Below are 27,385 nucleotides of genomic sequence, written 5' to 3'. Positions count from 1 at the left end.
CAGCCATAGGGACATTAGTAATGGAACCGGGACACCGAGATGTTCCAGAAGTAGAACACAGGATCTTCCGTCTGAGATCTTCGATTTACTTGTGTCCAGATAAACCAAGAAAATGCCCTGTAACTATTGGGACATGCAGATTTTGGCGTGTTGAGCACCAAAATCCACATGTGGGGCCCCGAATATGAGGAGTCATTTAATCGGACTTTATCATTTCCGACCCACAGTCGCATTTTATCAGGCTCCATAAAGATTGGTCCCAGTAAAAATCAGCCCAACACCGAGCCACTTACAACGAAGACCATTTAATGTTGATCTTCAGGAATATTAAAATCAGATGAAAATCCCAAGCCCACATTGTAATTCTCTTAGCCCAAGCATGCTGGTGTCCACACCCCCAATCTCAATATTTCTGAGCACATTACTGGAAAAAAATGCATTTTCCAGGGCAGAACATAGGCACCGTACAGCATTCCAAAAAAATCTGTTCTGCTTTCTCAAAAAATGCTAAGATTTAACTTGAAGAAATTATTCATCAGTTTCCGTGAGGTCATGGGGAAGTGTGTTTTTTCTGATTATTATCGGAGCCTTTAACTTGCCTGAAAGATAAGGTAAATTCCTTTCGAGAAGGCACTGACCTACAAATTAGGGTAAATACAAGTTCAAACTGGAGAGTTGTCTTTTCAAAGAACTGGAGGTAACTGAGTGTTGAGGACTCTTATTGGATGTTTTAGTGAAAAATTCTAGGCTATTTTTATGAACCAAAATCGAAGCAAGGAGATGTGGGTGGGCTGCTGAAAGTGGGATATGAAAAATAGGGACTTATCCCAGGTTTAACACTTGACCTTCAATGTATGATTCAGGGAGTCTATGTGGCTAAAATTGCCAGTGTCAATATATGTGAGCAAGTGTATTTGAAATACATTTTATACATTGTTAAACTCTTTGTTTTTTTAAATACAGCATATGCCAGCAGTGCAGCATATAAATATTCTGATACATTTCACAAGTTACAACAAATTAGGTCTTTAGCGGTCATTGTTCACAGCTGATGTGCATTCCTTCTGGGTTGCTTTTTTATACACATAAATGTAAACATAAAAAAAAAAGACTCCACAATATTATTTTATATGTTAAATAATGAATGAAATAAAGGCTGGATGAATCTCTGAGAGAAGTAGGACACCAACAATTGATCGATTTTCTGAATAATATTGCATCCTCTTATTTCTTTCCTCAATGCACTCTTGCAGTTTTCGAAATTAATGTTAGAGGTTTAGGGAAAATAGTGACATTCAATCAATCATTTGTAAAGCGCACTACATACCCGCGAGGGTCTCAAGGCGCTGGGGGGGGGGGGGGGGGGTGCTACTGATCGAACAGCCAGGTCTTGGGTCTGTCGTAGGCTCAGTGGGAGGGTGTTCCATGTCTTGGCAGCGAGGTGGGAGAAGGATCTCCCGCCGGTGGTTGTTCTTCGGATGCGCGGGACTGAGGCGAATGAGAGGTTGGCAGAGCGTAGCTGGCGGTTGGGGATGTAGAAGGAGAGCCGTCTGTTGAGGTAGGCTGGGCCGGTCTTGTGGAGTGCCTTGTGTGCGTGGATGAGGAGCTTGAAGGATATCCTCTTGCTGACGGGAGCTAGTGCAGATCCCTCAGGTGGGGGGTGATGTGGCCGTGGCGTGGTACGTCAAGGATCCGTCGTGCCGAGGTGTTTTGGATGCGTTGTAGTCGCTTGATGAGCTTGGTCGGGGCTTAAATGATGAAGCATACTTTTTAAACGTTTATTTAAATAATGTAGCAAAGACCAGATCTGTAATTGAGAGCAGTGCCTCAATAAAATATTTCTTTGACTAATAATAATAATGAACGTCTACATTTCGAATGCATGTGTAAAAAGTTATTGTTTTAACAAAATCATAAAGCTAACGTTGATGGACTAGATGGTTGAGCATGTTGTGTATAGCACAGAGGCCGGTGGAGTAAGTGCCTTCACCATACAAATGGCCATTAATTCACCTTTTCTACAAGTGGGTACCTGAACTGTTCTTTTGGGCGAAATAGCTTCACCAAGATACCCAGCACTTCATAAAAATGGATGCTGTTGATACCCAAAGCATTAAGTAGATCCAACTTAGGAGAAGACAGTGCTCTGGCTATTTTCCCAAACTGCTCCACATGTTCCCACTAGAAAGGTTTTTTAAAAATAATTTCAGACACTCGCACACGCTTAGGGATACGCGTGTGGACACAAATATGTGGTGGTGTACTGAAATCTTACTGTGGTTGCGTTTACGGATCAGTGGTAAAAAAGTGTGAGACGAGACACTCAACTAACCTTATCACCTCACCCAGCCATTCACCCGTGCCCACAAAGCCTGGCACCTGGCACTGGACCATATCGACAGACTCTCATGAGACTTCACAATGACATCAACAGGGTGCCAGACAAACACCCGTGTGGGGAGGGAGTGATGGGGGACATTTGTGGTGGTGCAGAAAGCGGAAGTGTGCTGCAGAGAGGGGAGAAGCAAACTTATCATATCGGTAGGAAGGGAAGTGGGGAGATGGTGGGGCAGGAACAGCATGAACTGAGGCTTCAAGAAGATATAATAGATGCGAGGAGAATGTTAGGCACACAAACCTTTTTGAAGGTCAGGGGATTAATGTGTTCAAGGTCATGGGGAGAAATGAAATGTCAGTTTTTAACACTGTCATTTGCCTACTCAATGAATTTCACGTTTTGTAGTTAATGGCACTTCGACACATTGATAAAGTGATGTGCCCTGGATCACACAACTCAATGGGGAAGCCAAGACTGGATCTCAGGTCCTCATACTGCAGAGCCGGAGAGCAAGCCACTACACCTGTTCTCGAAGAGCAAAGTGACGAACTGGTAGAACGCTGCTGCCTATTGATATGTTACCAATGGAAACAGGACTGGGAGTCAGAGAGAGGAGGACATTTGACTGCGCAAACAGGGCCTTGCGCTTGTGAGTTACAAGTGAAATTGAACCTTGGGCAATGGGGAGTCCCTAAAGTTGCCATAATCAGGAATCTGCAGGTGGTAAAGGGTTTGGTTTTCCTGGACCCAAATGTTATTCCCCATTGCATCCAACCCATTAGCGGGGCCACGCAACTGTTTAAATCCAAACAGTAACGAAGTAGGATTACGTCACTCCCCTCTTGACCGATGTGCTCTGCATCAGCACCCCAAAAGTTCCCATCGTATCCAAGATCTGTGTGCTACAAGGAATTGACAAACACAAAAACCACAGTTTCGGAGGCTAGTGCAACACATGAACCCATGACACCACCAGGCTTGTAGTCAAGAAATACTAAAAGGAAAAAAACAGACTATGAGAGTACGCTAGTGTAGGAAGGTGGATATCTGACTATGGTTACCCCCAAATTTTTGCCTAGTGTCTAGCTGGTTTTTCGACTTAGTTGGCCTGAGATCCTGCTATTCAGGATCTCAGCCTGGCTGTTCTCTCTTTAAAATGGACTCCATGTACCCTAGGTACATACCCAATTGGTTGGATCACCCTGTCAGCCCCTGTACCAGTGTACACTAGGTACCCAGGGCATTGGTGTACCCAAGGCCTGCCAGGGGCTGAAGCATGTATTATGCCACCCCAGGCTTGGCCTAACAATTTGACACAACTGGCTGATCACTCAGCTGGGGTAAGTTGGTGTAATCACCTCTTACTTAGGTGTAGTATACCTATACCTAACCTTAAATGGGACACCTGGTAACCTATAAGTCACTCCTATGGCAGGCCTTAACAATCCTGAAGGCAGAGTGCTTGGTTCCATGTGAGATGGTGCTCTGGCATGAGCTGAGCCTGTCTGCAGTGGTCGGAACCATTTCCTTCTACTGTTTCCAGATATCGTCATACCATATACTCTTAAGTGCATTATGAACCTCGCGGTTAAATGCTATCTTTGGTTTGGCTTTATCAAAACATGTCGAGTAAGGTGTCATACGAATTGGAATACTAACCCCTCGCCAATTCTGGCGACGAGGTTAGCATTCCACCCTTCTAGAGGGACACGACATGTACAGTACCTGAAACCCGGGTAAAATCAGACATAGCCTCAGCTCCACAAAATGGATGCTGCCACCACAGACACAAGTCTGCCCTCCTGCTGCTGGGAGTCCTTCCAGCTTGGGAGGTGTGGACAAAGGGTTTCCTGCCAGGGGAGGTGCATGCACCACCCCAGACAGGATTTTGTGTATTGGTCAGGTAGGGCTTGAAAGAAACCAGACATGCCTGTGGCTCACAAGGAGCCTCGGTGCATATGCCAGTTCAAACCGGTCCTGGGGCACACCAGTCCCGGGCCTGGGGCGAGCTGGACAAAGGATTGGGGGTGTAACCACCCCCCTTCCTGGTCTCACCCATAGGGAGGGACCTAGCAGGTAGTCCGGCCCCTAGAATCCGCTTAAAGGTAGGAGCTGTGTCCTAAGACTTCAGACATCCTGGAATCAACTTGAAACTAAGAAGAAGACGGGAACTTCGACATTCTGCTGCACAGAAGACTGAAGGAAATCTCCCCTGTGGTCAGGGAGTGACCACCTTGCTAACGCAAGCACCATCCAGCGAATCAGCGTCTGCTTTGCCGCCGCCTCCTGCCGGAGCCCGAGCCCAGAGACTGACAAGACCTGGACCTTCAGACCTCTCACCGCCCGATCCATAGTCCCTGAAAAGAGGAGACCCGTGGAGGCACCGAGACACGTGGAGCCAGCCATCTTGAAACGACCACGACAAGCTGACAAGTGCAACAACCGAGGCTCCCTCCAAGTTGTGCTTTGGGATCTGAGAAGCCCAACACCCGAGCAGCATCTGCACCAAAGGTGAGCCCTCCAGCATCTCCACGATCTGCGTGGGGCCCTTCTGCATTTTGCCACTCGACGCGCCTAACCGGTTGCTGGCCTGCTGGCTAGTAGCCATCTTGGCGATGAACTTTACGAAATACACCGCTGGTCTGGTTGCTCCAGATTGGCCCTTGCTCCCCTCCAAAGGAGCAGTCCCTCTGACCTTGCTGGTCAGAACAATCAGCTTATCTTGTTCTCCACAACAATTGCTTTTGCCAAGGCTTGTTTGCTTCGATCAAGTCGCCGACACCGCCGACAGCGAGAGCCTGCGTGGGACAGCTCGTGAACCGACTCCTGGACGTCGTCGACCTCCAGGGACCACGTGGCTGCAGAGACAAGCTACACCTTTCTTCCTGTTTGCACCCGACATTGCCTGGTACCCACCTGGTGCCATGCTGGTCACTGGCTAGTGACTGTGAACACTGTCCCCTCTGCTTACAGGTCTTCAACATCTCCGATCCACTCTTGGATCCACCGCATCTCTCCCGGACCGACCGCCTGCAGCATCTTTGTCCACAGGCTCCAAGGAACAGATAGAAGAAACCCGACGCACTTCGAGGCCTATGCACCCGCTTCCTGTGGGTGAGGTAAAGCTGGCACTCCTGTGCCCAAGTGTAGTATTACATCTCTAGTGCCTGTGTTCCAAATCTTGAGTTCCTAGTCCATCCGGAAGATCCTCTTTGCAGTAACTTTGTACTTTTTACGCACCCATTGAAACCTATGGGAGCACGCGTGTGACTATTTGCTCTGCACACGCCACCCGTGGACCTCCTGGTCACTAACTGAAGTTAGCTCCTTGTAGGCCCAGCGATTCTAGAGGCCCTAGGCCTTTTCCCTTTTCTGTTCGTGGTACTTATACCACTATTTTAGTATATGGTTCGAGTGGCCACCAGGGCCTATCCATATAAAGTGCAACCTCTGTGTATTCTACTGTAATCTTGTTTGACGATTTGTGCTCCTGTGCTCATAAAGAGACTAGGGGTTACTTTGAGAAATAAATACATATATATTTTGAATATATATCTGTGTGGTGTCCTTTCATTGGTATAAAAGGGGGTTGCATTTGGTAAAACAGCTGGCTTAACACGCTTCACGAGTTTAGCCTCAAAGACTGCTTAGCCTACGCTACCACTAGGGCAGCTAGTCCGAAAAGGTTGACTTACAACCACACCATAAGGGTTGCTTGGCATGGTACAAGGTGGTCACTTTAACTAGTGAACATCATATACCAGGCCAACTTCTCACAGCTAGCTACCCACTCAAGACGCTGAGCGACATGCCATCTCGCACCAGGATCAGGCCTTCGCTACTCCAATTCCGCAGGAGGATGGAAAAGGCCTCCTGGATGGACCACAACTGCATAGATCAGGCCTCCCTGGTTGGATTTGCTCCCGTCTTCATGTTTGCCCACGCCAATGTGCCATTTTGTACTTTCATTCTGGAACGAAAGCTCAAAAATGATTCCATATCTGGCGAGTGGTGCATGAACCATACATGTAATCGAAGCAGGGGCATAGCCATCAATAGTGCAGAAGGTGTAGTGGAACCAGGGCCACAGGGTGCCAGGAGCCCAATGCGTCCCGATAATGGGTGTATTTTACTACCAGACCAGGGAGAAAGAGGCCTATTTTATTTGCTGCTGCACCGCGTGGAATGCAGATTTTCTACTGTGATTACAAAAGGAAGTTAGTCAGCCCCAAGCAGGAAGTTCCAAACACGATGCTTTCTAGATAGATGGGCTCTTGGCGGCTTTACAGGTGTCCCCTGCAGACTGGATTTTTGCTGAGCTGATGCAAAAATGCAAATGCAGACATTGCCGGAATGTGACATTTCCTTTGTTCTAGAACAGCCAGATCGTTTCTAGAAGCCTCTGCCAGGAAAAATAAGGGGGAAGTCGAGTAATACATAGGTGTCCGCTAGAGTTGGATTGGGATAAAAAATGGCCCGGGTAGCCAACATTTGCGGATTGCACCTTTTTGCAAAACACTGCTTCAGTGTTTTAAGTAGTATATGAAGGAGAGGGTGGGGTTTCTCTAAAAGAGGTGCGTTTTCTTAACTTCATGGAGGTAAAAAAAAAAAAAAAAAAAAAAAAAAAAAGAAAAGGTAAATGTTGCCAGGACTCTTTGTTCACGGATTAGTTCACAATGGTGAACCACACCTGAATATGAGCGAGGCCACTTCTGCTCAGGGCCCTGCCAACTTTGCATACATTAATGTGTCATTAGCCAGCCCACATAAGCTTTTTATATCAATTAGCCAGCCTAGTTGGGGACTGGCAATAACACCTCAGGCCCCTTGGTGAAAGAGGGGGCAACAGTGGCCCAGCTGCCTCCAGCCACAAGCCTCTAGAAAGGCCGCTCATGCCCCCGCTTGGCTGCTGGCTGAATCTGAACTACACTGACAGATCTCAAATCATCCAGCACGCTACCAAAACAAGCATTTGCAATGCAATAGGTCTTACAATATTGAAAGTTTGAGCTATTGTCGTTGTTGATGCTAATGTTTATTTTTTTTCTGGTTAAAACATATTCCAGCAGTAGCATGAGTAATAAAAGATTCCACGAAGCAAGGAAAGGGTGCAGTACCACAGGCTGTTACTAGGTGTCCCTGTAGAGTTGTAAAGGGACCTCTATTATCGAAGTAAGGTACTTCACCCTTAATGCAATTATAAAGAGAAAGATTGCAGCTCAGCATACGTTTCCATTGTAAGTGAGATTCTTGTTAGCTTGCGTCTTAAAAATGCACCATAGTTGTTTATTTAAATGGTGCATTTTTAAAATACAAGTCTGCCACAAGGTGGCGCTATTAAAACAAACCCAAGATGGAAATGAGCGGTCATTGGTAACCCCATGACACCTTCTGCCAGTTCTGACTTTTTTGCAGCCAGACTGCATGCTGGGATTTTTCAGCCTATTCCAAAAGGGTTAAAAATACCCCTACTAGTCCCAGAATGCAACATGTTGGCTGAAAGTAGGGACTGGCTGAATGTATCAAATATGACTTGGGATTACTTTGCGCTCTCTCTCTCCATCTACTCCCAGGACTGCAAGTAGTTCACCTTTAATTGGAATGGAAATAAGATTTGTAGAGCGCGAACATATGACCTGAGGTATCATGGTGCTAACCAGAGACAAGAGAAGGGAAGACACAAAAGGAGACTAACCAAGAATAAAAAGTCAAGTCTTAAAATTCTTCCTGAAAGAAGACAGATGTAAAGGATTTCAAATATAGTAGCATGGCATTCCAACAGTGAATCATGCCAAGAACAAAGCTCCTACCTCCCAAGCGGGCTCTCCTAAATCTAGGGACAGCCCGATTGTGTGCTAGAGCGCAGCGCAGGGCTCTTGTGGGATTGTACCAGATACATTTCTTTTGAAGGTATACTAAGCCCATCCCGTGCAGGGCTTTAAAAGCTGTGCATAGAGCGTTGCAATCAATACGCTTATGCACTGGCAGCCAATGAAATTGAACTAGTGCCTGGGCGATGGATTGATGTTTGGGGATACCTGCTAGCAGACGGGCTGCGGTATTCTGCAAGATCTGTAGTTTATGAAGTAGCCACTTCTGCAGGTTATTATACGTTACAATAATCAAGTTTTGAAAGGATGAGAACAGTAATCACAATTTTTTTCAGTTCTAAAGGAATAAAAAGAAAGATCTTTATCAGGATCCTAGTTGTAGATTGAAAGCAACAACACTTTGCACTCTGGGACTTGCAATTATACTTTTCCAACTAGAGGTACGGGCATGCAGATCCCAGAATTCAAAGCGGGGTTGGGTAAATGCCAGGGCTGCCTCAAAGTGACCACATGAACTGGAACAACTTAGCAGCAAAACCTGCTGCTACTCCATAATGTAAATATGTTATTCCCCTTCTCCATAGCCTGCTCTCCCTCTCTGTCCAGCTTTGCTCTCCTTCTCCGCACCTCCTCATACCTAGACTTCCATTACCCCTTTTTCCTGAACACCTCATTAGTAATCGCTGTGACGAGGATGAGTTGGACAAAGGGTAACTAGCCATTAGTAATGTGCCCTGGAAAAGCCACTCTTCAGGTGTGAAGCAATTGCCATGTTGAGAATTGCAGTTTAGAACGATGAAGGGGATGCCGCAAGAGGGCATATGGGGTCCAATATTGCCAGACCTTACCAGATACCAGGACACCATTTTCCTAGTTCGCTCTGCTTTTTTTCCATTTTTAGCGGTTTGAGACAGCAGCCATTACAGAGAGAAATACACAATATGTTTGACATGGAGAGTAGATAGAAAAAAGAAAAAGATAAATAGGTGAAGACAGGAAAGAATACAAAAGCCTTAAAACAATGGCATATTATACAGAAAGCTCCATTGGATTAGTTATATTACCAACTCATCTTGCATGATCTAGATTATTAAAATATTGTTGGCATCACCTTTACTTGGGTCCCCATTTTGTTTCCCAACTGTTTTTTGCCCAGATTCGAGCTACAGTAGCGGCAATGAGCAATAGCCCTTGGATCTCTTCCATTATTTGCTCATCGGTCCAATAGTAATTAGAACACTGGAATGTCGAGAGCTCCTTTGAAGACAATGGAGTAGCTTCGGGCTTATGATGGACGGTATAAGCCGAAGCTCCCATATTCCAACATCTGTCAGCACGTTTCTCGCTTTTTAATTCACAACATTCTACCCTTAGTGGGCGGAGTGTTGCAATAGCCTTATAGCCCATCTGTCTCGGGCTATACCGGTTGTTCAGGGCCCTCTCCCTCGTTATAAATCTGATTCAGGGCCTTTAACAACCAGTATAGCCCTTGGCAGTGGGCTATAAGGTTATATTAAACTTCCTGTACAGTTATTTGGCTCATCGGTTGTGAAACAGTAGCCCCCTACGGCTTTAGCTTTCACAGTATGTCTTCAGCATCTTTGATCTCGCATCTTGGACAGGTAGAGTTCTGCCTTACTCTCCATTTGAATAGCTGAAAGGAGCGTAGCATAGCTTAATAATTATTTTTAAGTGGTGAAGTTTTAAATTTGCACACCAAAACAGCTTATGACCAACAAGAATTGAATTTGAAATAATTGCACTGCTACGTGCACAGTCTGAATCTTAGCTCCAGCACAATTCAAGTGATTCTAAACTACCACAGAACGACTCGAGTTATTAAATAACGGATTATTTTTAGATTGCTAGGTCTGTGTATTTTTATATCAAATAGCCTTTAATGGAACAGTAGTGCACTAATTTGAGCTGGTGGGAATCTATTAATGTGTGCCCGAATCTGAAGAGGCTTCTAGAAACAGGCGCGAGAGTCACACTTATTTTGCAGTTCTTGGAAGGAGTAAATTTCACCATAATCACATCATTGGTCTCCCTGGCAGCCCACACTTTACAATAACGATCTCCCAAAGGAATGTACTCTGGTGAGTAAAGTAAAGTTAAGCGTCTTCGTACATGCCTTCCCAATCAACATAGCTGCTTACCTTAAATTCGACTCTTGTGAAAATTGGGGTCAATGATCTTGATAAAACAGCAACTAGCAAATTTACTGAAGCAAAAATGATAAATTACGGGGGTATTCCCAGTTATAAAAGACGACAATAAAACGGAAATTATTTTATGGTCTGGTTTGACAGCGCAGCTGTCGCCAGACAATTACGTGAGCATCACTAGAGAGGGGCTTTGGCTCCGCCCACACGTGGGGAGCCAGGATTACATTTTTTCATTGGGCTGAAGTTGTAGGCTTCCACAGAAAAAGTTCTTGCCCTCCACACAGCTGTGATCTTTTTGGCTGCCTGAAGTTGAACTTTGAGGGGCACCCACAGGACATTGTAAAGCTATTAAAATGTCTTCGACAACAAGATAATATATGGTGTTTTTCTATGGCAGAGGCACAGATGGGAGAAGGGCAGTCATTAACCTACGATAATTTTTAGGTCTGGCTTTACAGTGCTTTCTTAAGCCAAACCTATTGGCAATGCCGATTCTTGTTGCAATAGGTAATTTAAACAAGCATTGGCATAGCCAATAGGTCTCGCCTTTGGGACCTTATAAGGGTTTAACCATGCAACAGTTAATGTTGGTGCACCAAGGATATTGTGCTGCATGAATAAATACTTATAAGGTTCCAAAAGCGAGATCTACTGGCTATGCCAATGCTGGTCCAGCTGTTTGCTGGCAGTACTACGCTGTGTATTAGAGTAGGAGCCCGGCTCACCCACAGTCCTCTCACTGCGGCTGGCAGTGTCACGGTGTATTTTGGCGTGAAGCACTGCACTCCCCCATGCAGTTGACAGTGTCACGGCGTGTAATTACTTTGAATCACTGCCTCTCCCTGCAGCTGGCAGTGCTGTGGTGTTTGATGTGAAACCCGGCATCTACCTGCAGCTGACAGTGCCATAGTTTGTATTTGGTGTGAAGCACAGCCTCTCCCTGCAGCTGGCAGTGCCATAGTGTGTATTTGGTGTGAAGCACGGCCTCTCCCTGTAGCTGACAGTGCCATGGTGTTAAGCACAGCCTCTCCCTGCAGCTGGCAGTGCCTTGGTGTGTATTTGATATGAACATGGCCTGCCCCTGCAGCTAACAGTGTCGCTGTGTGTATTTAGTGTGAAGCACGGTCTCTCACTGCAGTTGGCAGTGTCACCGTGTGTTTTTGCTGTGAAGCACGGCCTCTCCCTGCAGCTGACAGTGTCACCGTGTGTATTTGGTGTGGAGCACGGTCTCTCGCTGAGGTTGGCAGTGTCACAGTGTGTGTTTGCTGTGAAGCACTGCCTCTCCCTGCAGCTGGCAGTGTTTTTTTGCAGTGGAGCACTGAACTCTCCATGGAGTTGGCGGTTTCACTGTGAGTAGTCGCTTGAAGCATGGCCCCTGGCCCCGCTGTGGCAGTGTTGCGCTGTGTATCCGTGTCGGATCCCGGCTCACCCTCAGCCCCCTCGCTGCAGTTGGCAGTGTCACTGTGTTGGAGTGAGGGCAGCGGCTGCACGGCCTGCTTTAGTGCTTGTGTGTGTCCTGCAACTTGGACAAAGATAACAGCTCGAGTGACAGCGTTCCTTTCCCTCCAGTAAGTGGGTAAAGCCAAATCCAGAAAGTCGAACACCCCAAAGAACAGGCGTCAGTTTGTGCCTCCCTCCTTGTCTTAACATAATGATGCCTTTATCTGTGGGGTGACTTCTAAGGACCCCATAGGGCATCCAAAGGCCCTCAGCAGACCACTCATTGGATAAAACCCTTTTTGAGTAACGAAGAGTTAGTCTTAAGATGGTAGAAAGAGCGTTGTAGACTCATTCACAGAAAATGTGTATAGTCATGACGCACATCCATGTAGGTTACAGACCGTGGGCTGTTGCAGTAGCTTAACTCCCCGAGAGGAATGTATAGATGAACAAGTGATTTAAAGCCGCAGGGCTGATAGCTGCGCCCCTGCTGGTCTGAGATAAAAGTACAGCAGGCACCAATTGAAAGCAGAAAAAAAAGCAAAAGCGATTACTTTGCCGGAGCGAGCAGCGGCAGGCGTGATAATTGCTAACAGATGGTGCCACTGCTCGCTCCCGCAAGGTAAACGCCACACATGCACGATGGCTCATTGGGAACAGTGAAGTACATGCACGAGTTTCACAAAAAGTCCTGAGCGATTCCAAGAGGTCATCTCCTAAGCAGCGCTTGCGCCCTGCGTAGGCGAGACCTAAAAATCTAATGACCCGTTAACTTTTTTTGTAGCCTCATATCAAACTCTTTACGGCAGACTCTAGTTTCCTAAAAACTGAGTTGGGTACAAGCACTGGGATAGATCGAAATAGGTAGAGGAATTTAGGAAGAATTGTCATCTTGATCAGATTACATCTACCAACAAGGCGAATAGGTAGTCTTTGCCAGTTACGCATTAATACTACACTTTCTCTAAATAAAGTTTAATAGCTTAACTTGAATACAGTTTCGATTTTGTGGCAGATCCCAATATCAAAATATAATGTCTCAATCACCCCCCTCTCGCCATGACTATTGGTGCTGTGGTTCAAGAGTATTTGAGTTTTAGGAGGATTAAGGTGGTCCACTTAGCTTTCATTTGACAAGCTACTGTATTCTGGGAGAAATAGTCCTGGTTTACTTCAAATGCAGCAATTGAAAGAAAAGAAAAAAAAATAGACTGGTTATAAAAAAAGAACAAGCATTGGCATAGCCAATAGGTCTCTCCTTTGGGACCTTATAAGTGTTTAGCCATGCAGCACATTATCCTGGGTGCTGCGCTGCCAGGGATTGAGGAGCTATACAATTACTTCACACTGGGTCATGCAGTTTGATAACATTTGAGGGGGTACTTGTGGCGGTGTGGTATGTGGGCATGTTTGTGTGTTTACACACACACAAACGGCTGTGAGATATAGCAGTGCTAGTGTGTGATTGGGTGTCATTGGGCCGCTTGTGCTATGTCTTTTGTGCAACCCGAGGTGCACACTAGGATTTGCCGCTACATAGGAACATTTGAGGTAAACGGTGGCTTTTAAAGTTATCTGCAACGACCCCAGCTCTCTGCTCAGGGCTTGCTTTCAACGCTTCTTTTGTCATCTGCTTAAAGCTGCGAGTGTTGTTAATTAGAAGAGAGGAGTAGCATCACTCGTTCATTTGGGATGGATTATAGAAGCAAGGTTCAAATGCGGAGGTATTGATTGCATGCGACCGCAAGCACAAGTGCACCGCACAATGGCTCCGCATTAGTGGATGTGATCAACTACACAAAAAAGTTGGATCGCACATTTGTACAATCATCTTTTGTGTGTTGAAGTCTGCAATTTTGTACAGTTCAGAGGTGAGATGATTGTTACTACATACAATATGCCCAACCTCTAAGATCCCTTCTTCTCCCCAGTTTATTACTCTCATTAGCAGCCCTTGGAGTTGCGTTGCGAACTGCACTTTAGGTAGACAACCCCCACTGATCGCATATTTGCCATAAATAAACAGAACACAATGCAATAATATAATAAATCCGTTCCCAAAATGCAAATTAGTTTTCAAAATTAAAGATACTAATATTTTATGCTACTACAGATTGCTGTATTTAACTAGTGGGTGTTGCTTAACGGCCAAAGCAGCCAACCTTGAAGCTTGGGAACCAGGTTCAAGTCTGGTGGAGGCTCAAACATCCTGTGATTCTGGGCAAATCACTCAATCTCCCGGTGCCTATAAATTAATGTGTCCGCCTGTAGTGCAACTGGTGCTAATGTAAAGCGCACCAAATACCTTTGGGTTGAGTTTGCGCTATATAAAACTGCATACACACAAAGAAAAAAATTGGTATCTTCCTGAAATTACTAATTGTTCCAATCGTGGAGCTATTAAAAACATTATACATTCTTCCCATTACCAACACCACTTCTAGTCTCTAGAGCAGAACTCTGCGCTTATTGAAGACTTTGGCAAACACTTTTCAGGACAGCGATTGGAGTTTCAACAAACAAACTTTCTGTTTCAGGCCCCTCAGAGCTGGAAAGAGTTTTATTTGATACAAACTTTGGAAGGCTCAAAATTGATCACATTGCAGTATCAGGCTACAATAAAAGTCCCTGAAATTGCTTGGGTGAGAAGCAGACGTGTTGCAGCCCAGAGCCAGCTGAGTACTAGGCGGACCCACACTACGGCCTGTGCGCTCGGGGGTCAGTGCGGGGCATTATTCTCTACTTCCCCAACATTGGGCTCCCTTTCTAGTCAGCGTGTGGATCAGTGAGCAATGAGGGGCCTGTGCAGCCAGTCTGCAAATGTTTTCCTGTCACCTAACTGTTGCCAAGGCAACCCCTGCTATTAGAATACAAATTACCTTGGCTGTACCACAGCAAACGGGCTGCTGACTGACTCTGCATACAAACTGGAAATGAAAAAAAAGACTAGGTAAACAGCGGCCACTCTTAGATCGTCAGCGATTCAATGTCACTGGCGACAAAACGGGACGGGGGAAAAAGCGGCACCAAAAATATACTTTGTGATTCATTGCTGCCAGCCTCGGCATCCACACTCCATAGGTAACCGGCCTCTACAGCACCGGAGCAGCAAGCATCTTAACTCCAAGGGAACGCTACACAGAACAAAGCAGGTCCCAGCATCGGCCAAGGCCTGAGAAGGGCACCGCTTCAGCACCGAGCCTACCAGCTTTCTTTAAGCTTGCACGCTCTCAAACAATTCAAAATTGCGATTTTACTGTTTGCGAACGGCAGCAAAATGATCAGCCGAAAAGATATATATAGGGGGCTAGGGAGCAAGCGGAGACATTGCAAAGCCCTCACAGTTGCTGGGAACGTCCTTCGAAAAGGTTTCTAAATGTACAAGTGGACAAACTTTGTGGCAAGCCCTCTGAAAACTGCAAACACAGCAGAACATTTTGCTTTGGACACCAGGCGCCTAACCAGATAGCAGAAGAACACACACTGCCTAAAAGTACAAAACAAGCGCAGTGAAAGCAAATCGCGCAGCAAAATGTAATTAAATAAATAAACAAGTGTGGTCCTCCTGCGAGACCTAAAAAGCTATTGCCACGCCATTGTGGGAATGAAAAAAGAAAGTGCTCACCGAGCAATTAGATGACCCTGTGTCACGCCGCAGAGTAAAAGATCCAGTCCCGGTGGGCTTGGCCAAAAGCGGACAAGGCGATAACCAGGAGGGACTAAGAAGTCTCCTTTTCAATCATGAGCCAGCGTTTACCATGGAGAATGACGCCAGCGTGACACCAGCAAATGAAAAAGATGGGTGGGGCTTCTGAAAGCTTTGGAATCCGTATTGATTCCAAGGAGCACTCGCATGGCGAGAGCAGCGCATGCGCTGCTAACGCCAGGCGAGCCCAAAAAAAAAAAACAAAAAAAAAAAAGGGCGGGAGGTATAATGCTTCAAACAATGTCATGATGAGATAAAGACATCCCATGATTGTAGGAAAGTGTGTTTCTGTTGCAGTAACCCCCCCACTTTTTGCGAGACTACTGATGCACTTTTTCTTGGTGTGCCCTGGGTCCCTGCCAATCAGGTTCACAGGGCCTGTGTTCTTTCCCCAAAACTAACCCAATTGGCGTCTCTGGCCACAGGTCAGCCCCTGATAAATGATACCACAGGTACCCAGGGCACTGTGACCAGGGAAGACTTCTAAGGGCTGCAGCACTTATTGTGCCACCCTTAGAGGCCCTGTACCTACCTACACACACACACACCTACACACACCTACACCTACACACCTACACACACACCTACACACACACTTACTTTGCAGGCTGCGTGTTTTGGTGCAGAACAAAGTAAAGAGTCGACATGGCACACATCCCTGTGTGCCATGCCTACAACCCACTGCCCTGGCATAGATCAGTCACCCCTCTAGCTGGGTGCCCTATGCCAGTGGTGAGGGTACAGGTGCATAAACCCCGTACCCCTACAGTGTCTAAGCCCATTCTTAGGAATTGTAAGTGCAGTGCTGCCATTAAGAGTATATGGTGCTGGGAGCTTGTCCTTACGAACTCCACAGCACCATAATGGCTACAATCAAAACTGAGAAGTTTGGTATCAAACTTCACAGCCCATTAAACCCAAACTAATGCCACTGTGGGATTTAATGAAAAATGCACACAGAGGGCATCTCAGAGATGCCCCCTGAAAAACGACCAGCCTCTGGTGGGTTCCCTGACTTGTACACACCAGCCTGACACCACGAGACAGATTTCTGGACCCCTAGGGTGGTAGCCTACGCTCCCTGAGCCCAGAAACAGCCTTTCCAGGACGGTTCACACCTCCCCCAGGCCAGGAAGAGCCATCTGTGGCAGGGGAGCTTCAAATGCCTGGCAGCCTTTGTAATGCGACCCCCAGCCTCTCCTGCTAGCAAGAGCAGGCCCCCTTCCTGTGTCCCCTCCCTTTCGGCAGGAAGACGGGCAGGAAAAACTAGCCAGCCCACGAGGTGTGCCCACCTCTGCCAACTCCACCCCTCAGGTGGGGGAGTCGAGGTGAATCCCACTCTCCAGTGCTCGCCAGATGGCAGGCGCTCCCCAATCAGGACTAGGGATTGTGCTCCCTCCCCCAAGTGGGGTGAGCACACCAAGGGTGTAGTCAACCTAAGGTCAGTAGCCCATTGGCTACTGACCCCAAGACCCCTAAAACTCCCCCTAAATACAGTATTTAGGGGGCAGCCCTGAACCAAGAAGAGAGATTCCCGCAACCTAAGAAGAAAAATGATGAAAGAAAATGCCCAGCAGATGAGACTGCAGAGAACAACTGACTTGGCCCCAGCCCTACTGGCCCGTCTGCAGTTTCCAGAGATCCTGTGTCAAAAATCATCTTCTCCTGCAGCTAGCGACCTCCAGAAACCCTGGGAGGACTGACTGCCTTCAACAAAGACCGGATCTCCTGTGAACAGCAGCCCTGTTCAAAAGAAACTCTGAAAACAGACAGCCTGCTGAGGACAAAGGAACCAGATGCCTGGAACTACCACTGCACCCGTCACCTACGGTCAGAGTTCGAGTGGCCCACTGGTTCCAGCAAGCTCCCCCAGCGCCCCAGAGTCTGAGTTCACCGTGGGTTGACCCCTCCAGGACTCCCCGACGTTGCCTGCAGCCTCTGCACAGAGACCACCCCCAACCGCGAGTGGTCCGGTAAGGTGAGATCCAACCTCAAAAGACACCCCTGCATCCAGCCGCCCTGGAAAAAAGAACCCAAGGTGCACCTACGTCCCCGAGCCCTCCAACTTACCTGCCCAGCTGTTGGTTCCTCCCGGACGTCTTCCTGGACTGAGCCTGCAGCTGAAAACCAAAACCGAAAATCCCCTTTGAAAACAACAGGGCACCTGACCTCAAAACAGCACCCTGCACCCGGCCGCCCTAGTGCCACTGAGGGTGCCCCTTTGGTGCTAACTTGGTCCCCAACTTGCCCTGAGCTTAACCCTAGGAGCTTTGCTCCCTCAACCCCGTGGCCTGCTTGCCAGCAGCCACCAACTGGAGTCCCCCTATCCTCCATAGGATAACATTGGGCCTAAACTCTCTGCACCCGGCCACCCTAGTGCCACTGGGAGTGCAACAACAGCGCCTCACTGACCCTGGGAGACCCCAGAGTCTTGCCCCAGAACCCTAACTTCAAAGACCGAATACTTACCTCGTAACCGATAACCTGTTTTTCCTCATAGGATAACATTGACACTTTTACTCCCAAAAAGTTTTTAAGTGTCGACTTTTGAAAACTAAGAATATTCCGTAAAAATCGCACAAATAACCTAACCGAATCTTCTCAACTGATTGCAGGAAAGGCCCCAGTGCTGAACCCAGGTGTCCAGCACTGAGTAAGAAAAGTAACTTACCTGTGAATTGTATTTCCTTCCATAGGATAACATTGGGGGTTCTTTGTGAAAAAGTTTGTCAAATTTTTAAATACAAGAATATTCTTTAAAAATCTTACCTCTAACTAAAACGAATTTACTCAACTGTTTACAGGAAATGTCCCAGTGCTGAATCTAGGATCCAGCCCTGTGTTAGCAAAAGTAATTAATTGCATTTTTCTTTAAAAAGCCTATTCATTTGAATATACTATACCTGCTAAGTGTTGCAAGCTGCTTACATAAACTGTAACCAAAATCAGTACAAGTTATACTGCAATGTTGAACTGTGTCCATACAAGTAATTTACTACTGCAAAATGTATATGCTTACCTGTACCAGGCTTGCTTGGTTCTAGCAATAAAACAGTATATTTTTTTTATACAAAAACAATTGTCCTAGAGTTCAGTTCTTGAGTGTATGAATTAATTTGCTGACTGAGTGTGTACATCAAATGCTTAACGCTGTCCTATGATACTGCCTTACTGCTCGACCAAGCTACCACTTTAGAGAGTAAGGTTCTATTTAACTTTAACCTCTGCCAAAACTCTGGAGACCCTTTGTCTCTATACACACTGTACCTCACTTTGGTGCAGTATATATAGAGCCAGTTTCTTACAACGATACATAGGGTCAGAGCTGGATGCAGATACGTCTGAATGTAGTCATCGAGCTCCCTGCTTTTTAAGCTTAATATTGTGACGGTAAGTCTGAACTGTCCCCAGTCCATGCAAGAGTATCTCATCCAGTCCAGGCTTTTTCCCCCTCTATAGTCTGGTAATAGTACAGAATATGAAATCTGATAAATAGGACTACAAGTACCAGAATGCATTGAAGGAAAACACTAGACTGGATGTGTTACTCATGCATGGACCGGGAAACTTGAGAGCTCTGGGAGAACAGTGTTTGATATGTTCTGTGTCACCGCTATTAAAAGCCCGACAGCTATACCAAGCATACTTCCCTCTAAAGCGCGCGCCTGAGCGGGCGCACACACTCCGGTTTCTCTCCGCACAGAGACCTACAAACACCACGCACCACAAAGGATTCCTCGTCATTTGTAAAGGGCTTAATTGGAGCCTTTGTAATTCTGCCTGCATTTTTAAAGACCTGTTTGGTCTTTATAAAAAGCTAAATCGAGGAAGTGTAAACACCTGCAATGAAAGGCAGTCCTGAAGCAGCAGGAGAGCCGCCCCGGGGACTTCAATGCAGCCCAGAGTTCTGTCTGTGGAATACCTTGGGAATTGCGGCAGGTCCCAGATATTAACATACTTCGGAAGTCGAGCACACATCAGTTTTGGATGCCGATAGTTTTAAAAATCACCGGCTGACAGGGCTGTTTATTTTCATTGCTGAAACTCCTCTTGATTGAAAGGGCAACACAGATATAAATTGTGCAGCAGGTGCAATGGTGCCATGGCCCAGATCTGCAGGGTACCCTCTGGTGGCTCCCAAGTTTAAGTTGGATTTATTGCTGCAGATTTTCATAGTTTTAAAATTAATCGTCACAGTCGGTTCTACTACTTAGGTAATTCTCTATTCAAAGTAAGGGATAGGTTACCCAGAGGAGCACCACATTCCTATTTCCTTACATTCAGGTCCACAGGAATTGTGTGGCCAGGGAGGACCAAATTATGAGGCAGAGTGGACTAAAAAATGCTGCACAATGCAGCACATTTTGTGATAGTATTGTTTCCTTATTCTGGCATTTCTGCACAGGTTAACACTTTCGGTACAAAGATGGTCCTCATTAGGACCAGCTTAACACCAAAATCCAGTAATAAACAACAGAAAGGGGACCAGTCAACCTTTGCAAAAGGCCTTCTGCTGTGTGACAATGTGTCTCTGCATTTTTAGTAACATATGATCGGTTTGAGCTAGAAACAATTTTTGGGTTGTTCAAATCTGCATATTACGTAGCAGTTGATGGATCATGTGGCAAATGCGGAAAATTCACAAATATGCGGAAAATGCTGCACCGGAAAAATCACATAATTCCAGTGACCCCGCTTATAGTCTCCAAACGCTTAGAAAAACTGTACCAGAATCATCTGCAGCGACCTTTGTAAAAAAAAAATTAATAAAGTTGACAACTGTGAGAGACTCAACAGAAGGTTGTAATCACATTTGTCATTTTCTATCTTTATGCACACTGGTTATCAGCTTTGGCACACTGTGTCGGTTACGGTGTGAAGCTAAAGGAAAAGACTACAGGCCCGATTTGTTCACTGGGAAAAGTTATGTCCGAAATAGGCAGGCTCACACAGAGAACTCGGTGTTCTCAGTATTACAGGACTCAAATGCAAAGCTGCAACTAGAAGATGCTTGGCACGCTTCCATGGATTGCGCCGCTTGGCACGCTTCCATGGAATGCGCCGCTTGGCACGCTTCCATAGAATGCGCCGCTTGGCACGCTTCCATAGAATGCGCCGCTTGGCACGCTTCCATAGAATGCGCCGCTTGGCACGCTTCCATGGAATGCGCCGCTTGGCACACTTCCATGGATTGCGCCGCTTGGCACACTTCCATGGATTGCGCCGCTTGGCACACTTCCATGGATTGCGCCGCTTGGCACGCTCCCATAGATTGCGCCGCTTGGCACGCTTCCATGGAATGCGCCGCTTGGCACGCTTCCATGGAATGCGCCGCTTGGCACGCTTCCATGGAATGCGCCGCTTGGCACACTTCCATGGATTACGTTGCTTTTAAACACATTACAAATAAAGCTGCAAAATTATCATCCTTTGTCACGGACAAGGCTGCAGCAGCAAGTAAAAGCCGTGCCTGGGCGATTCTGCCTTCGTACGCCGCTTGGGGTTTCCTGGTGCAAGAAACATGAACTCCTGCAACTACGACTTGGGGTGTTTGCTTAGAAGGACCACATGCCCCCCTGGAAACAAGCACTGGACAACTCCCTGATGTCAGCTCTGTGGCCAAACAAACAAATCTTCGCTCCATATACGGTGTGTTTGCCCAGCCTTGCTAGTACAGAGACGAAGACTCCTACGACCTACATAAGAACTTTGCAAATGAGGTCATGTCGACCTGCTGTTATTACATTACTGAGCAGAGCCCCCATGCAACTGGCATTTTAAACTGTAACATTTCTGAACTCAGCAGCTAAGGAGTTGGCAAAAACCAGTATCTGACTTATTCTGTGTCTCGATCAGAGATTGGAACATTGGTGATTTGGGTCATGTTTTATAATGAAGTATACATTGAAATTGCACGCCCTTCAACAACTGAAGCCCTTTCAGATAAGGAGAACAATATTTATTTAGTATGTTTAAAGTGAAACAGATGCACTTTATGGCAAACGTCTTGCACAGCACCTATGCACCTTACTACCATTAGGAAACAAGCATTTGCAATGCAATAGGCCTCGCATTAATTAAGTTTGAGCTATTGGCATTGCTAAATCTTGCAACACCAATTGCAACAAAAGTCTAAATAAATTGTAGGCCAACAAAAATGTGCATTTATTTTTGTAACAATGGTGGCATGCTGCGCTTTAGATGAATATGTTTAAAAGTAAAGTGCGCCATACTGCGATTGCTACAATAGTTAATTGTGGATGCGTTAACAATTGATGTGTGCACGGATGGCTGGTGGTGTGTGTGCCTGTAGAAATTGTGCACTGATGGCTGGTGGTGTGTGTGCCTGGTGGAAGTGTGCACTGCCGGCTGGTGGTGTGTGTGCCTGGTGGAAGCGTGCACTGCCGGCTGGTGGTGTGTGTGCCTGGTGGAAGCGTCCACTGACGGCTGGTGGTGTGTGTGCCAGGTGAAAGCGTGCACTGACGGCTGGTGGTGTGTGTGCCAGGTGAAAGCGTGCACTGACGGCCGATTGTGTGTGCCTTGTGAAAGCGTGCACTGACGGCTGGTGGTGTGTGTGTGACTGGTGAAAGCGTGCACTGACGGATGGTGGTGTGTGTGTGTGTGCCTGGTGAAAGCGTGCACTGACGGATGGTGGTGTGTGTGTGTGTGCCTGGTGAAAGCGTGCACTGACGGCTGGTGGTGTGTGTGTGCCTGGTGAAAGTGTGCACTGACGGCTGGTGGTGTGTGTGTGCCTGGTGGAAGCATGCACTGATGTCTGGTGGGGTTTGTGCCTGTAGAAACTGTGCACTGATGGCTGGTGGTGTGTGTGCCTGGTGAAAGCGTGCACTGACGTATGGTGGTGTATGCCTGGTGAAAGCGTGCACTGACATTTGGTGGTGTGTGCCTGGTGAAAGCGTGCACTGACGGCTGGTGGTTTTTGTACCCGGTGAAAGCATGCACTGACTGATGGTGTCTGTGCCTGGTGAAAGTGTGCACTGACGGTGTGGTTGTATGTGGTTGTGTGTGTGGTTGTGTGTGTGGTTGTGTGTGTGTGGTTGTGTGCGTGTGTGTTGTGCTTGTGTGTTGTGCTTGTGTGTGCGCTTGTGGTTGGGTGTGTGGTTGTGTGTGTGGGGTTGTGTGCGTGTGTGTGTTGTGCTTGTGTGTGTGCTTGTGGTTGTTTTTGTGTGGTTGGGTGTGTGGTTGTGTGTGTGGTTGGGAAGCGGGGACTATCAGTTGTGCGATATCTGTCATTGCACCTATAAAAGGAGTGTGGAGTTACTACCTCGGGCGGTGTAAAGCCATGGGAACTGTCACGAGACCAACTGTATCATTCCAGTGGGCTGTGGCAGGCCTGGAGTCGGACTTGTGTTCTGTGTTTGCCGCAGGGCATGTCGGATAAAGTTGGCAGTCACCACAGCCACTGCCCTCGTCCGGCCTTGCTGCCTTTGATGTGCCTGTATAGGTTGCTTTCATCTTTCCTGCTCTCTGCTTTCAGTTGTTTTTCTCTGCTTCCTCTACTTGCAGCCACCCATTTGTCCGAGTCTCTTGATCTTTAGTTTCCCCTCTCCCTGTGATCTTTGATAAATGGTATCTTCCTCTGCTGCGCCAAAGTCTCTATCGTTAAACCATTGGGGAAAGGGCTGCATTAGTCGCAGAAAGCAAATCCGACAGCGAGTCACTGGGATGAAACCTTACTTGAAAATCTTCCAGGGGCTGGAAAATTTGAAATTACAAAACCGACACCGAACATATAGGTCAGAAGATTGATTTTCACAAGGTCTGCCATTCTGCCACATCTGATACAACACTGCGGATTGTCTCTTATGTTGATGCTACGGTTGTTTCGCGCATGTTTTCAGTGATCTCGATTAGATAATTCTGCTCCTTTGGACCAGTGAAAAGTGACATTGTGACTGACCATCCAACAGTACAGCTTGTACACAATATTCATCCAGTCATCATTGCACTAGTCTTCTGTAAACATCTGCAACAAAGGAAAATGAGTGAGGTACTTTTATTTTGTTAATGAACATTGACAAAGCCAATAGGCCTGACTTGCATTTGGAGCCCATGATTGCTACGGTGAAAATACAAAGAATGCAACAATTGCTTTTCGTGTCAACGTATGTATGAGATAAACAGTTTAATGTCTGAAGATTCAATTTCCCTTTAAGATGTAGAATAGTCCCTTCTGCACTACAGTCCAAGCACCCCATAGGCGGCGAAATGATCCACTGAACAGTCCTGACCGTACTTCTGTGGGGCAGAGACAAAGACCCCTCTATGTATATGGTAGAGAATTGTTAACCATAGGTCTTATAGACTGATGCACTGTCAAGCCAGACCTAAAAATAAAGGTATAGTGGGATATCGATTCTATGCACACAATAAAAATAAAAAAACTGGCCATTCCAATCGCCGGCAGAAAGTCAAAGACGCCTCTGGTAGGTCTTTCAGACTCCAGCGCAAAATTTCATGCGAGTATATCCGTGCCTCTGATCTAGTGGCATAGCAAGGGTGTCGTGGGCCCTAAGGAAAGGGAGAAAATGCCGCAATTGGGAGGCGGCTCCTCGAAGCCATGGGCCCCTGTGCTACTCAACCTGCTGCACCATTGATAGCTGCACTCCAGCTTTGCCTTAATGTTGTTAACAGCCCAATGTCGCACCCACCAACTTTAGTGGTTATGAAATCGACGTGTAGCGCCTAGACAGCTGGTTTGGATGCTATGAGCCTTGAACCTGATCCATCACTTTACTGATACCGGCCTGAGATATTTGGGCTACGAAAAAGTCTTCAAATTGCAATGGCATCTTAATAAAATGCATCGTTGTATTATCGATCGCGGCCTTCTCAGACTCCATCTGCGTGTCTACGGTGGAGCTCTTTCATTGTAACCCCAATGGAGATCATGGAGTTCCAGGCTAAGCTATTACTTCCCCAAACCCAGCAACTGTAGCATAAATGCGCCCTTCACTTTCAGTACTATGTAAAGATGCACCTGTTTTTTTTAAACCTGTAAAACATTTAAAATACCTCAATGACAATCCGGTATGACGGGGACATGTAAAGATGCACCTGTTTTTTTTAAACCTGTAAAACATTTAAAATACCTCAATGACAATCCGGTATGACGGGGACTATAAAGTCACCTAAAGTTTCGGACGGCAGGACGAACCATGATTCCAGTGTCTGAGTTTTTTGTAATAAATGTCACCAGATCCCTGCGGTTTCGATGTGGGTCTAGGATATTCCATTACTTGTAATATAATTTTGATGTGATATTAACCAACCGATGGTTTATGTAAATATACTTTTTACGATTCACGTAAATGGGTGAAGTGTTTTTATCTGCTGTTTACTGGCTGTGTTTGGTAGAAATGGACGTTTGCATGCGTTTTATGTTTATTATTGACCGAGAACTCATAATTCAGAGTAATGATGTCATCATGGCTGTGAATTACGGGTTTTATATATGTAAACATTAGTTAAAGGAAATCTTAACGGGCTGGGACTTTAAACGCAAGTCTTGTTTTGAGGACTTAACATATGAACGTCGGGATGCAGAGACGCGAGCTTTACTTTTAACGTAAAACATAAGGTACAGAGAAAGCGAGAGAGAGAGAGAAAGCAAGAGAGAGAAAGCGAGAGAGAGAGAGAAAGCGAGAGAGAGAGAGAAAGCGAGAGAGAGAGAGGAGCGAGAGAGAGAAAGCGAGAGAGAAAGCAAGAGAGAAAGCGAGAGAGAGAGAAAGCGAGAGAGAGAGAGAGAAAGCGAGAGAGAGAGAGAGAAAGCGAGAGAGAGAAAGCGAGAGGAGCGAGAGAGAGAAAGCGAGAGAGAGAGAAAGCGAGAGAGAGAGAAAGCGAGAGAGAGAGAAAGCGAGAGGAGCGAGAGAGAGAAAGCGAGAGAGAGAGAAAGCGAGAGGAGCGAGAGAGAGAAAGCGAGAGAGAAAGCGAGAGAGAAAGCGAGAGAGAGAAAGCGAGAGCAGCGAGAAAGCGAGAGGAGCGAGCGAGAAAGCGAGAGAGAGAGAGAGGGAGAAAGCAAGAGAGAGAGAGAGGGAGAGAGAGAGAAAGCGAAAGCGAGAGAAAGCGAGAACGCGCGAGAGAGAGAGAAAGCGAGAACGCGCGAGAGAGAGAGAAAGCGAGAACGCGCGAGAGAGAGAGAGAAAGCGAGAACGCGAGAGAGAGAGAGAAAGCGAGAGAGAGAGAAAGCGAGAGAGAGAGAAAGCGAGAGAGAGAGAAAGCGAAAGAGAGAAAGCGAGAGAGAGAGAAAGCGAAAGAGAGAGAAAGCGAAAGAGAGAGAAAGCGAAAGAGAGAAAGCGAGAGAGAAAGCGAGAGAGAGAGAGAGAGAGAAAGCGAGAGAGAGAGAAAGCGAGAGAGAGAGAAAGCGAGAGAGAGAGAAAGCGAGAGAGAGAGAGAGAGAGAAAGCGAAAGAGAGAAAGCGAGAGAGAGAGAGAAAGCGAAAGAGAGAGAAAGCGAAAGAGAGAGAAAGCGAAAGAGAAAGCGAGAGAGAGAGAGAGAGAGAGAGAGAGAGAGAGAGAAAGCGAGAGAGAGAGAGAGAGAGAGAGAAAGCGAAAGAGAAAGCGAGAGAGAGAGAAAGCGAGAGAGAGAGAGAGAGAGAGAAAGCGAAAGAGAAAGCGAGAGAGAGAGAGAGAAAGCGAAAGAGAGAAAGCGAGAGAGAGAGAGAGAGAGAGCGAGAAAGCGAGAGAGAGCGAGAAAGCGAAAGAGAGAAAGCGAGAGAGAGAGAGAAAGCGAAAGAGAGAGAAAGCGAAAGAGAGAGAAAGCGAAAGAGAAAGCGAGAGAGAGAGAGAGAAAGCGAAAGAGAGAAAGCGAGAGAGAGAGAGAGAGAGAGCGAGAAAGCGAGAGAGGGAGAGAAAGCGAGAGAGAGAAAGCGAGAGAGAGAAAGCGAGAGAGAGAAAGCGAGAGAGAGAAAGCGAGAGAGAGAAAGCGAGAGAGAGAAAGCGAGAGAGAGAAAGCGAGAGAGAGAGAGAAAGCGAGAGAGAGAGAAAGCGAGAGAGAGAGAAAGCGAGAGAGAGAGAAAGCGAGAGAGAGAGAAAGCGAGAGAGAGAGAGAAAGCTAGAGAGAGAGAAAGCTAGAGAGAGAGAGGAGAGAAAGCTAGAGAGAGAGAAAGGAGAGAAAGCGAGAGAAAGCGAGAGAGAAAGGAGAGAAAGCGAGAGAGAGAGAGAGAAAGCGAAAGAGAGAAAGCGAGAGAGAGAGAAAGCGAGAGAGAAAGCGAGAGAGAGAAAGCGAAAGAGAAAGCGAGAGAGAGAGAGAGAGAAAGCGAAAGAGAGAAAGCGAGAGAGAGAGAGAGAGAGAGAGAAAGCGAGAAAACGAGAGGGAGAGAAAGCGAGAGAGAGAAAGCGAGAGAGAGAAAGCGAGAGAGAGAGAGAAAGCTAGAGAGAGAGAGGAGAGAAAGCTAGAGAGAGAGAGGAGAGAAAGCTAGAGAGAGAGAGGAGAGAAAGCTAGAGAGAGAGAAAGCTAGAGAGAGAGAGGAGAGAAAGCTAGAGAGAGAGAAAGGAGAGAAAGCGAGAGAAAGCGAGAGAGAAAGGAGAGAAAGCGAGAGAGAGAAAGGAGAGAAAGCGAGAGAGAGAGAAAGCGAGAGAGAGAGAAAGCGAGAGAGAGAAAGCGAGAGAGAGAAAGCGAGAGAGAGAGAGAGAGAGAGAGAGAGAGAGAGAGAGAAAGCGAGAAAGCGAGAAAGCGAGAGAGAGAGAGAGAGAGAGAGAGAGAGAGAGAGAGAGAGAGAGAGAGAGAAAGCGAGAAAGCGAGAGAGAGAGAGAGAGAGAGAGAAAGCGAGAAAGAGAGAGAGAGAGAGAGAGAGAGAGAGAGAGAGAGAGCGAGAGCGAGAGAGCGAGAGAGAGAAAGCGAGAGAGAGAAAGCGAGAGAGAGAGAGAAAGGAGAGAAAGCGAGA

General features: G+C 46.7%; 1 protein-coding gene across 1 annotated transcript in view; it reads right to left on the bottom strand.

The window, feature by feature from the left end:
- CMTM7 (CKLF like MARVEL transmembrane domain containing 7) overlaps positions 1-27,385 on the bottom strand; it is a 144,424-nt gene that overhangs the window by 74,857 nt on the left and 42,182 nt on the right. The gene's annotated exons all lie outside the window — the stretch shown is intronic.

The sequence above is a fragment of the Triturus cristatus genome, chromosome 10 (genome assembly GCF_964204655.1).
Source record: "Triturus cristatus chromosome 10, aTriCri1.1, whole genome shotgun sequence".
In the NCBI taxonomy this organism is placed as follows: domain Eukaryota; kingdom Metazoa; phylum Chordata; class Amphibia; order Caudata; family Salamandridae; genus Triturus; species Triturus cristatus.
Note: the sequence above shows the minus strand (reverse complement) of the source record. Positions and strands in the feature narration are given on the sequence as shown.